Source organism: Papilio machaon, chromosome 1 (genome assembly GCF_912999745.1).
Source record: "Papilio machaon chromosome 1, ilPapMach1.1, whole genome shotgun sequence".
NCBI classification, from domain to species: domain Eukaryota; kingdom Metazoa; phylum Arthropoda; class Insecta; order Lepidoptera; family Papilionidae; genus Papilio; species Papilio machaon.
The window spans coordinates 6,597,755-6,610,710 of record NC_059986.1 but is presented as its reverse complement, the minus strand read 5'-3'; the positions used below and the strand labels follow the sequence as shown (position 1 = coordinate 6,610,710).

The following is a 12,956-nucleotide window of genomic DNA, read 5'->3' as shown; positions in this document are numbered from 1 at the left end:
GCATATTGCAAATATCGGCCCACATCGCCTTCGGCACGATGATCGTTTCGGTTTTCTTATAAATTTATTTGTAGTTCTATTTCAGGCAACGTACCATAACATATGTCTTGATTATTTTTGAAGGCTTATGTTTGATAATTGATAATGATTGCTTTAGTTCACGTTTCATTAATGTTAAATGAAGATCAATTTCTTTTTTTATTTATATAGATAATATTGATTTGTATTACATTTACTCTTAATCTTTGTTAAAAATTTAGACAAATTGAACGATAAATATATCGCTGCACAGTGAAATGAGTAAAAGTTTCTTATTTAAGAAACGAAATTCGCAAAAAGTTTCAAAATACATCCGTTAGCCCTTACGACATCCCGTAGGAGTTGCCAGTCCTCCTCTCGGGCGCGTCCCCAGGTGGCGGATAGGGGAACGCCACCCTGCATGGGTGGTATCGGGAAACCGGCGCGGACCAAAGCTGGCTGGGTTCGGGGCGTACCCTCAGTCTCCTCGAGATTGAGAAACGGCCATGGCGTGAGCTCACGAGGCGGGCTTGAGCTTATTGGGCGCTTCCGGATCTCTTCTGACAGAGAAGAGACGTGGGAGGTGACAAGCGCGGTGCTGTGCCAAGTGCACTCGGCTTTAGCCGACGCCGGGCAACCCGTACACAGTGGGAACGGGGGCCCTGCAGGAATTCTCCAGGGCCGCGAGGAAGAAAACCTCAATAAAAAATAACTCTAATCCCAAGGTCTGGCGTGCCGAGGGGATGAATGGCTGGGAGGGAACCCAGTCGCTAGCGCAATCCAGGGACCTCACCCTAGTAAAAAAGGAAAAGAAACAAAAATGAATGTAGGATCCAAAACACATTTTCCCCAGGGTGGTACCGGCAATGCCGGAGAATCCACCCCTGAGCTTAGCTCGGGCAGCCTCATCGTATCTGGGGGGGGCAAGGTTCTACATCGCAGCGGCGCAGATGCGTCGACTGCGGGCCCAGTAAAGGGCCAATTAGGAGAGTCGTCGTGGAAGGCCAAAGTCCCAACACGTACTAGAAGAGGGCGATTTGTTCGGCCTTATTCGACAAGCGGTCGCCAGGCAGAAAGTGAAGGAGAGATGTCGGACGTTTCAATACTATCAACCACATCTATTATTTCAGACACCAAAACGGCGAAGCGGAAGTCCAAGCCTTCCGGTGGTGAAATTATGGCTTCAAAGTTTATGGCTATTCCGAGTTCCGAATCGGATACCGGAAAATTAGCCGCAGACTCAATAGCTAAGACGAAGAGTAATCTTCCAAACCCGGAGGAACTAGTGAGCGAAATGCAGTCCTGTGCCAACGTGCAACTCGGCGAACGCATAGAACAGCATCTTCAGGTTATCGAGGAGGTAGCGGATCGATCTCGCAATTTAAAGGGTACCTTTGCAAATGGTCTTCGGATAGCAGCGCTAAACCTTAAAGCTGCATTAGGTGAGCTTTCTCGGCGGTGTGTCACAGAGTCCAACTTGGAAAAACTCGAGCGAGAGAACGCAGAGTTACGTTCCCAAATTTCCATCATGAGCTCTAGACTAGAAAAACTCACAGAAGAAATCAATATTCTACGAGTCAACAGTACCGCAACTTCCAGTCCTAGACCGTCGGTTGACGTGTCTCAAAAGAGGACCCCCTCAGCAGTAAATCCAAGGAGCAGAGAAGAAGGACTAATGGAACGAATCGGAGTCTTGATAGAGACTAAGTTAGCGGCTTTCGAAGCTAAACTGTTCCCGGATAGGGCCCTTCGGCCTCCTTTAGGGGTAAACAAGTTCATCGTAGGGTCGCAAACGCAAGAAACAGAAACTCTTATTCCCCGAGAGCACCGAAGCCATTCTGAAGGATTGGCTTTATCTGAGCGACCGCGAAGGGCAAGGAAGAAAAAGCCTCCGCACCCACAGGTGGTGGACCTTCCTCCAGTCGCTTTAGCACAACCCCAAGCGGCACGACATATGGCGGAGCAAACGTGGGTATCTGTTACTAAGAAACCCAAACCTGCAACGCTGACAACTAATACTGAGAAAAGCGGAATCCGAAAGAAAGTGACGCGAGTCCCGTCTACGGAGGCCGTAGCCATCACCATACCGGAGAACTCTACTGTCACCTATGCCAAAGTCATGGAGATAGCCAAAAGCAAAATTAATCTAGCCGATATTGGCATTGATACTCTTAGACAGAAAAGAGCCATAACGGGAGGTCTACTATTGGAGATCTCTGGTCCAGAATGCAGCCAAAAAGCAGACAACCTGGCAAAAAAGCTACGCGAGGCTCTTTCTGAACTAAACCTTAAAATCAGTAGACCAATGAAAACAGGAGATATTCGCCTGAGGGACCTCGATGATGCTGTTAATACACATGAGATCGCGGAGGCAGTAGCAAAAGCAGGTGGATGCTCTGTAGATGCCATTAAAGTTGGGGAAATTCACCGATCTTGTTCTACCATGGGCACTTGCTGGCTACGTTGCCCAGTCAAAGTGGTCAGGGATTTATTGGCTTCTGGAGTCGTGAGAGTGGGCTGGAGCTCAGTGAGAATTGAAGCTCTCGAGCCTAGGCCCTTGCATTGCTTCAGATGCCTAGAGAAGGGTCACGTCGGCAGCAAGTGCACTAATCAAATATATCGGGGATCGCGTTGCTACGCTTGTGGGGAAACCGGACACCGGGCAAATGAGTGTACTTCATCGACTCTCAAATGCCCGTTGTGCTCAGATCTTGGTAGACCCTCGGACCATCGCTTTGGTAAGGGATGTGCCTCACTTCAGGAAAAGAGTGGAATAATAGGCAGTAAATCCTCTGCTTCTAAAGGTGCTGTAGCCCATACACCCAATGTGTCGTTTCCGAATCCCATCTCGGACGTGGAGGCTATGGAAGCTTAAAATTCGAATTTTTCAAAGTTCTCCAGGGCAACCTGAACCATTGCCGCAATGCGCAGCAATTACTAATGCAAACCATTGCGGAGCAGCAGGTTGCTTTATCCGTAGTGGCAGAGCCATACAAGGTGCCTGACGATGAGCGGTGGTTTGGAGATTCAACGTGTTCTGTAGCGATCTACTGGAGTGGGGGAGATCGCGTCCCAGTCTGCTCTCTTATAAATAAAGGAGCAGGTTTCCTGGCGATTCAATGGGGTACTCTGGCTATTGTGGGCTGTTATATTTCCCCTAATAAGTCTCTCTCTGAATACGAGGCTTATCTGGATAGCCTAGCTGTCTGCATTCGAGATTGCTACCCACGACCTACTATAGTCCTGGGAGATTTCAACGCTCATGCCCGAGCGTGGGGAAACCATAGAGATAATCCAAAGGGCAGGTTATTACTGGATTGGTCTGCTGAATTAGACCTCCGATTATTAAATCGGGGTTCTGTAAGTACATGTGTCCGATGGCAGGGAGAATCAATTGTTGACCTCACATGGGCAACACCTGCTGCAATGCGATTTTTGTCGGGGTGGCGGGTTGCTGAAGAAATGGTCACTCTCTCTGACCATCGCCACATCTTCTTCAACGTCTCAGGTCAACGTCCCTACCTAAGTTCCGGCAATCAAGTCAGCCATAAGCGGCGTTGGTGTCTTAAACGGCTGGATCGGGACATGCTTGATGCGGCAGCCAGCGTTGCAGCATGGCCACAACGTGATGAACGATTTCTAACTGATCCTGAAAGAGAAGCGATGTGGTTTCGCGAAATCATGACAACTATCTGCGACGCATCCATGCCTCGAGCCGGCCGTTCTAAATCAGGAGCTGTGCACTGGTGGTCCGCGGAGATTTCGCGTTTGCGTGCCATATGCCTGCGAAGCCGACGCCAATACACGAGAGCCCGTAGAAGAAGAAACGCTTCCACCGATGAAGTTGAAAGTCTGTATAGATCGTACCGAACAGCGACAAAAGCATTACAATCAGCTATCTCTGAGGCTAAAAAGCGATCGTGGGATGATCTCCTGAAAGGACTCGATGCAGACCCGTGGGGACGGCCATACAGAATGGTTATGGGTAAACTTCGTCCTTGGACCCCACCGCTGACGGAAACATTAGACCCTGTCTTTCTGCAGTCTGTTACTGATGCCCTATTCCCAAGAATTCAAACTGGGTCCCTCGTCCAGTATGTAACGCCGGAGACATGGACAGAGGAAATGGAGGTTAGCATCCAGGAGGTCAATCAAGCCGCAAGTCGTCTAAGAGCAAGATCTTCTGCCCCGGGTCCAGATGGAGTTCCTGGTCGCGTATTGGTCTTAAGCTTACCTATATTGGGGGACAGGTTGAGGCAATTGTTCAGCAACTGTCTCCGTTACACTGTGTTTCCATCTGCATGGAAGGAGGCGCGGTTAATTCTTTTGAGGAAAGAGGGTAGAGCTGTAGATTCCCCCTCTGCTTATCGCCCTATTTGTCTGTTGGATGAGGTAGGCAAACTATTTGAGAGAATAATTGCCGCCCGTATAAATCGACATTTGTATTGTGTTGGTCCCGACCTTGCCGAAAGCCAGTTTGGCTTCCGACGACAGCGTTCCACTATAGACGCGATTAAGCATGTCCGCATGTTGTCGGATCTGGCTGTATCCCGTGGTGAAGTGGCATTAGCCCTCAGTTTGGATATTGTCAACGCATTTAATACCTTGCCTTGGGACGCAATCAAAAGAGGACTAGTAGAGCACAGCATTCCCATTTATCTGCAAGAGATTATCGCCGACTACTTGTATAACAGATACATAGTTTATACGGACCGGGATGGCAGAACAATCCGAAGACAGATCCGGTGCGGGGTTCCTCAGGGTTCAGTATTAGGTCCTTTGTTGTGGAATCTCGCCTATGATGCGGTGTTGCGCATTGACCTTCCAGCAGGCGTAAGTCTCGTCTGTTACGCAGATGATACCTTATTGTTGGCCAGCGGAAAAACCTTCCATGATACAAAAGTTCTTGCTGAGCGCGGGGCAGACGCCGTTGTTGCGAAAATCCAGGAGTTGGGCCTAAGAATAACGCCGACTAAGACCGAGGCACTGTGGTTCCACAAGCTTCCGCGAACTAAGGAACCTCCCGAATCATGGGTCCGAATAGGTGGAGCTGAAGTCAGGGTAGGCCGGTACATGAAGTACCTCGGGCTTACATTAGACAGTCGCTGGGATTTTCAGGAACACTTCTCACGGTTAGTTCCCAGGGTTGAAAGGGTAGCAGGTGCTCTGCAAAGATTGTTACCAAATCTCGGTGGGCCAGGTGAGGAAGTACGGCGACTCTACGCGGGTATTGTACGATCTGTAGCTTTATACGGTTCGCCCGTTTGGGCAAAGAGGCTCGCACTCCGCCGCTGTAGAGCGAAGATGTATAGCGTACAACGTAGAATAGCCATACGTGTCGTACGGGGTTATCGCACAATCTCGTTTGAGGCGGCAACAGTTTTGGCACGCTTCCCTCCCTTTGATATCCTGGCCGAAATGGATGCAAGGGTGTACGACCGAATTTGCATCCTTCGCATGGGCAGGGGCACACCAGGTGAGACGCTCGAGATGGTTAAGCGGGAAGAACGGCAAAACGCGTTGGAGACATGGCGCACAAGGCTTTCCGATGAGCGAACTGCGCACAAACGCGTCGTTGAAGCAGTGCTGCCGGTCTTCGATGCCTGGATGCAGCGACGACATGGAAGCCTCACCTTCCGCCTTACGCAGATAATCACCGGGCACGGCTGTTTTGGAGATTACCTTCATAAAATCGGACGCGAGGAAACGGCAAGGTGTTTCCATTGTCTTGTGGAGGAGCGAGATTCCGCTGCGCACACACTTGCGATATGCCCAGCGTGGGAATTGGAGCGGCAAGCCCTGAGACAACGGATTGGCGAGGACCTGTCTTTGCCAGCGGTCGTGTCGGCGATGCTGAGTGGGGAAACAGAATGGAAGGCTGTAGTCTCCTTCTGCGAATCCGCGATGCTTACGAAGGAGGCTGCTGAGCGATCCCGTGAAAGGTCTGATCCCACTCGGCGACGACGCCATCGTGGGGCAGCTGTTCCCCACAATGTTCCTCGGGCCACCCGGTAATGACACTTCATGCCTTTTATGGAGTTAGTGGGTTGCGAGTGTTCAGGGTGGGGTCCTTAACACTCAAACAGCCTTGAGAAGGCCAAAATGAAGAAGGAGCTAGGTCGAAAGGACTAGCTAGGCGATTAAGGGGTGACGGTTGTGTTCCGAACGGAGATCCCGCCTCCTCTTGTTAGCGCCGGTGGCGACCACCGTGGGGTTTTAGTCGGTGTGAGTCCGACATAATCCGACTCTTCACCCCATAGAGTCGGATATGCGTAGTCATTTCCCCACGTAAAAAAAAAAAAAAAAAAAAAAAAAAAAAAAAAAAGCCCTTACGACATCAGCTTTGCATGAGAAAGTGAATAAAACTTTTTAAAGATTGTTGTTTAACGGTAATCGAATAGAAGATTGTCGTAAAACGTTCCCGATTTTATCGCGGAATGAGAAGTCGCTCGCTACTTTTCCCATTCGACAAAAACGTTCGTTTCCCCCTGGAGATGTAAAATCGTTTTATTTTATTACTTCCGCCAGTATATCGTTATATCAAAAGTATCTCTTCGCTTCGGAAACTTCTTTATGAAATGGAATTCTAATTTAATTTCATTATTTCCAGCTTCTGCAATATATTCCTACAAATATTACTATGAGTTGTAGTGCATTAATACTATTTGCATCTGTTAATCAAATGTTTGTTTCTTCGACCGATTATTAGTTTTAACACGATCAAATTAATCAACTCTGATTCATCAATTGATTGTTTGTAACAAACATTTTTTGTTTCGTTTACTTCAATTTCAATAATTCTATTTACAGTTATAATCCCTTTATAGAAAATTGGTTTACCAGTCTTTAACTCTGTCATTTCTGAGCTATAAACTAATGCATAGGTAAGGCGCTGAGTTTACCCCCAACTATGTGTTAGTTAAACAAGATGACATGAAGAGCAGGGGAGGCAAAGCGCGGGCCGCTGTCTCCGGCAGTGAAGCGGGGGGAGGGCGCGACGGGGCGCTGTGTCATTACGTCTGATTAGAAACAGTTATCTGGTGCGGTTATCGTTACAGCCGCCCTAACGAGCCCTTGTAAAACTTCTATGGCAATTTCATGATACATAACCGGGGAACGATAAGCTTCCGGTTAATCATCCGCGTAAATTATACATTAATTGTAATCGCGTAGAGACGTAGGCCAGCTCGTTAAACATTGATGGCGTTTTTACTTCGGTGTTTATATTCTCGTTTTATCAGTGTATTTTGTTGCCAGTGTAAAAATTGACAGCCTAGTAAAACGAAGGTTCTCGCCGTGGGCGGAAAAACCAAAAATGTTTAGTTACCTTATCGTACTAGTCAAACTTTGTTGTATTTTTTCACTTTGTTGTATTTTATTTTAAAAACAGATTTGGTGTGAAAGATAAGAGAGATTTGTTTGGAATACTGTTAAGATTAATACGTTGTGGAACCCTGTGATCACGGGTCGCCTGAACATCTGCGCCTTGGCCCCGAGCGCGCTTCACTGCGATAAGACGAGAATTCGCAGCCGGCATTAATCGTGAGCTTAAATATTTTAACGCGTTGTAACATTGATTTATTCGGAGCGTAATCTCAGCTCGCGGCTTGTTTGTTCTTCGGCTCGAGACGTATAGGTAAGATTAGTCAGCGCTCCAGATCCAAATCGACAGATCTTAATTTCTTCCACAGACATCATGCTTATTTGTGTTTATTAATTGGATTCGTTTTATCTTGCCAGACTAATCATTACCATTGATTGCTCTCTTAAGAGAAAATCAGTGTACGGCAATACTTGTGTTATATCTATCTATTCAGCCACGTAGCGCCCAGTGCTGGGCATAGACCTCCCCTAAAGATCGCCACGATGATTGGTCCTGTGCAACCCGCATCCAGGATACTTCCGCAAACTTGACCAGATCATTTGTCCATCTTGCGGGAGGCCTTGTGTTTATATACATAGAATATTCTGATATATTCGTAGACGTTTACTTCTGAATATTCTGTAGATGCAAGGATGAACACGGTATTCCACGAAGATTTATACGGTCATTGTGCGGCGATAATTGCAGCGAATGGCGTACTATACGCTCGAGTCCAAGTTACCGAACGGCAAGACTTACTATGCATTCTGCCTAATTTCGATTATAACTGTGGCACATTTTATAAAGACTTATTTTTCTTTATCGGCATGGTAATGTCAAAGAATAAGTAAAGGCTATTCATAAATTTTATAAATAAGAAAAGAGAGCTTGATTTCGTCAATTATACATACAATTTTTTGTAATAAGTTGGTATTATTAAAGATTCGCGATAAGGTTTGCAACTACAGTGAAACATGTTTAAACTTTCGTCAGACATTATTACAACTAAATAAACACGGCTACACTCACGCATACCTTATCCGGTGTTGGCATCTACTGGTTTCGAGTCCATCCGGGGCCATTCTTCAGAGTGAGTGGGACTGGTAGTTGCCGACACCGGATGAAGTGTAAGTGAGTGTATCTGTTTTATTCAGATAAAACATGGTTACTACACTTTTTTAATTAAATTATTTCTTACAATAGAATTGATAGTATGACCAATATCGTCAGTTCGTCAGATATTTGAATGGGCATAGAAACCCATATCCAAATGGCAGATTTATGATATCCGACGGTTATAGAAGCGGCGAGCAGTAGGAGGCTCGGTAGCGCAGGCGGCTCGGCGCCGGGCGGGGAGGCTCTGTTATTGTACGCCGCGTGATTTACGCACGCATCGCTATCACCCTTTTGTTTGTCCGAATACTGGCTACTGTGCCAGTTCTGTTGCCCTCAATGCAAGATTACTTTGTTTCTATTCCTTTTAAGCCCTGTATAACATTGTCCCTTTGATATACTACTGCCGTTTATGTCGGAACAAAACGCTGAAGCAATTCAGTTTCGATAGTGCGTGCGTGGCATTATCAGATAGAGGAAAACATTAACTCTATTTGGCTAGAATATCAGGCGCTGTAAGGGCGCGTGGTGATTGCGTTTGGGAAGCGCGAGTTGGGTAGTGTGAGGCTGCGCGGCGGAACTGTCGTTACCCGCAATTAGCGGCTCGACACACGCGAATAATCCTCGCCGCCCGCACCCCGCGCCCGCACCTCACCCTCTCGCAACGCCCGCGCGCCCGCGTTCGTGCTCGCGAATGCACTACGGATTCAGCGAATAATTTCATTTGTACGCAAATTGTATCGGCGCTTGCAATTAAAACTTTGCTGGCGCTCAAGCTAAGATAAATAACACTAATACATTCTGCTTATTGCGGGGAAGTTGGCGGATACAGAGGATATATTAATGTTGTTACTAATTTGTTTCGGCGGGTTAACCAAGTTGCTCTGTAAACTTCGAGTCCCTTTATTCTGCATTAAACATCCGACCTTATTAATCGAATTAACAACCAAATAAAAAGGAAACAGACGCTTCAAATATTGGTGGATATGTTGACGGAACCAGTAGTCTCAGGTTATGACCATTTTATCTCACATTGTAAACTTTCTGGCATGTGTTTACATACCAGGATGTAATACTGGAATTAATTATTTTTTACTAATTTAATTAGCATTTTTTCTTATACAACTTGACATTTAAACGGCACTGAAATATTATATCCTATAATATATCCTACATTCATACATAACTTTATACACGGCTGCACTCTCGTTTACAGTGAAAAGCGCCGACTTCCATGCTCCGATCCCCTTGGGAAGTGTAGCCGTCGGACACTCGATATTTACGCCCTTCAATGCTGACTACCGCACCTGTTTTGTATTTTTAATAGCTATAATAAAATTCAGACTGCAATATATGTTTACTTCACCTACACACTTATCAAACAAACAATCAATGTGTTTCCAATTTTATGCTACAAAATGCATAAAACCCAACGGTCTATTCATAATTATTTAAGCAAGTTCGCCTATTGTTTTTCAATGTTCCACATGCAAATAGTAAACTTAAGCTGTTGAATAAAACAATAGTTGTATGGCGATGACATTCATAAAATGGATAAATAGATAAACCAAGAAAACACTTGCATTGAAAAACAATGACATAAATTTCCCTATTCATCAGTAAATTATACGCTGTTTTGAATTGATTCAGTGTGAGAAACCGCTAGCGTTCTTAATTCAGACATTTGGACAGATTGTTAAGGTTAAACAACCTTCCAAGGGGTCGAACTATAGATGGGTGTCCACTATAGTCGCATTTGTTTCCCTTTCGCTTTGTACTCGAGAAAGTAATTTAACTTCTTGTCACACCTTTTATAAAATCGAAGTACTGAAAGTATGAAAGTGTAACACAGTACCACAATAACAAATGGTTAAAAGGTCAGCTTTCAAACCGTAACATCGAAATCAGTCGAAAATTAATGCTCCATGTGCTTAATGACTGTTAAAACAATTTTGACATCTCTAACTACCTAATAGTTTAAACAAGGATCAAGAAATACGTTACTTGATCATCTATCTGTGCCTTTTTTAATAATTTGGGACTACTAACAAAAAAAAATTACATATAACCTATTTCTCAATTTTTTTGTCTCTAAAAAATCAAATCCACCTCTATAAGCAAAAAAACATAATATGCGAACACGAGCTCTAGGTAGGGAATAGTAGGTACTGGTAGTAGATAGGTAAACACGTAGAGCGAACTTGTCGACGAGCCCCGCTCCTTTGTGCGCCGGCCATTGTTCCATTCGCTAATGTTGTTAGTGCACTTTTTCAGAGACTACGCTAATTTAAATACCTCTCCTTCCTTTACGAAGAGACCCGTCTTCCGTTTTCCGCGAGCTCCCCGCTCTCTTTGCGTTTGAGACGTCCGCATCGGGAGACTGCATTTAAATGAGACACTTAATCACCCGACTTGGCCCCGCGTTCTTCGAAGCATTTGTTGTGTCTTTATTCATTATACTCCTTGGCGAAGAGATACAGCTATACACATTATCATTTGTAATTTGTCCATGCGCTATTATTGTTTAATTAACCAGACGAATAATTTACTGAGTAAAGTTAATATTTCATTTTTTATCAATAATAATATAGAGTGCTGTATTTAAAAGCCGGACAGCTTTGATCTTCTGGAACATTTCGCCTACAGGCAACAAATAAGACGTATCTATACACGATAGACTATTTACTCACGATAAGAATTTCCGTCGTAAAAGAACATGTACCGAGGGGAATAGGATATATTCGTAGCGTCGCGTCGGTCGCACACCTAGACCGCTAACACCCACTCCAATTGTGTAAATATGAGCAGGGTAATAAACTCCCGGCGAACCGTGCTTGAATTTACCCGTTTGAAGTTCTGTACGTGCATCCCCCCAGAAGGCTCGATTCCGCGCACCCGCGTGTTCTCCTTTACTGAAACTCACATTCCTACATATAACATAAAAACTTTAAATTTTATCCTCAAAGATACGTGCACTTTTCTTCGTCTTTAGAGTTTTACGTTCGCGCTTTTTGTTTTTAGTTTTAAAGAAGTTATTACTATGTGATCACCTTAATAATTTTTGGTTCTGATTAACTTGTTGTTGTAAATGAAATTTTGCACCTTTGATTCATCAAATAAAGACATAAAGTATGAGAAAGTTTGTAAAAAAAAAACTGTATAAGGAATTGACGTTAAGTACGTTTTACTTACGATTAAGTAACGGTCAGAGTATTCTTGCCTGCGAATATTTTTTGTCGTATTGACATTGATTATAAGACTTGAATATTAATTTGTAGTAAGGTTGAGGGCGTCGACGTGGTAGCCGCCGTAAGCTATGATACATGGCGCGGCTTTGCCGAGCTCGCTTAATGAAATATTCGCAGCAAGAGTGGAGCAGACAGCGCCATCAATCACAGGTGATGCTCTTGCACTGACCACTTTCTCCATGATTTATATACAACGGAGTGTTCAAACGTCTTTAAGGTTTTTCTAGCTAGATACGAAAATTGTTTTAGAAACGTTCGTGGTTTTTAAGAATTAAATGTTTTTAAAGTTATAAATTAAGTAATTTGTTATAAGTGTTTAACTATATAACCAAAATGTAGTTTTCACGAATTTCTATCAAAAACTTCTACTGTTATAGGATTTTGGTTGTTTGGGTATTTCGAAAATAATCCAGACTGATTTGATTTTGAGAATTCATTATTCTTTTTCACTAAGTATATGTATGAATTCAATCACATAATTACAAATGATCCATTCATCGGATATCTGTCAATCAGTCGTATTAAGACAAATGCGAGTTGCTCACCGCGTCGATCAACATGAAATGCATGGTCACCGATAATTAACTCTCCTTTGATTAATTGATACGTAACATATGTGATGTGTTTATAATGTTTATAATATACCAGTATCTTTCATGTAATGTGTCTGAGCTATGTAGATATATTTCAAATTTTTACTATATTGGCTCTGTTTATAGTATAGCGATCCTAATCCCTTTTCGAGGAAGGTTTTGAATAATCACGAAACATCACTCCCTAGTGGGGACTAAAATAAAATTCCAAGTATATTTATTTTCTGTCTGATGACGTAAATTTAATGAATAAATCATTACTGTTTAGAATTAATAATGTTTTCTTGTAAATTTATATATTACTTTGTACTAAAAAATACACGTGATTTAAGCTATGGGGTGAAGGTTGTGCTAAAAAACTCGCTTCATACCATCAGAGAAGGGAACGTTTAAAGTTATTATGAAACATGAATTGATTAATGGGTGACACCATAGTAGTAGCTAATTATTATATATTTATTGCGTTTTATACTAGATTTTTAGGCAAGTGAATATTGTTACAACTTATTTTTTATAATGTTGAAATAAATGATTCATTATTCTGACTTGATTGCTCTATATCACCTCAATAGTCCAGTCATTTAAGCTTAAATTAGGTAAGAATCTCGGAATTCGAGATAC

At 43.7% G+C, this 12,956-nt stretch overlaps 1 protein-coding gene across 1 annotated transcript in view; it reads left to right on the top strand.

Annotated features, from left to right (window-relative positions):
- Positions 1-12,956, top strand: part of LOC106719784 (E3 ubiquitin-protein ligase mib1) — a 142,764-nt gene that overhangs the window by 54,280 nt on the left and 75,528 nt on the right.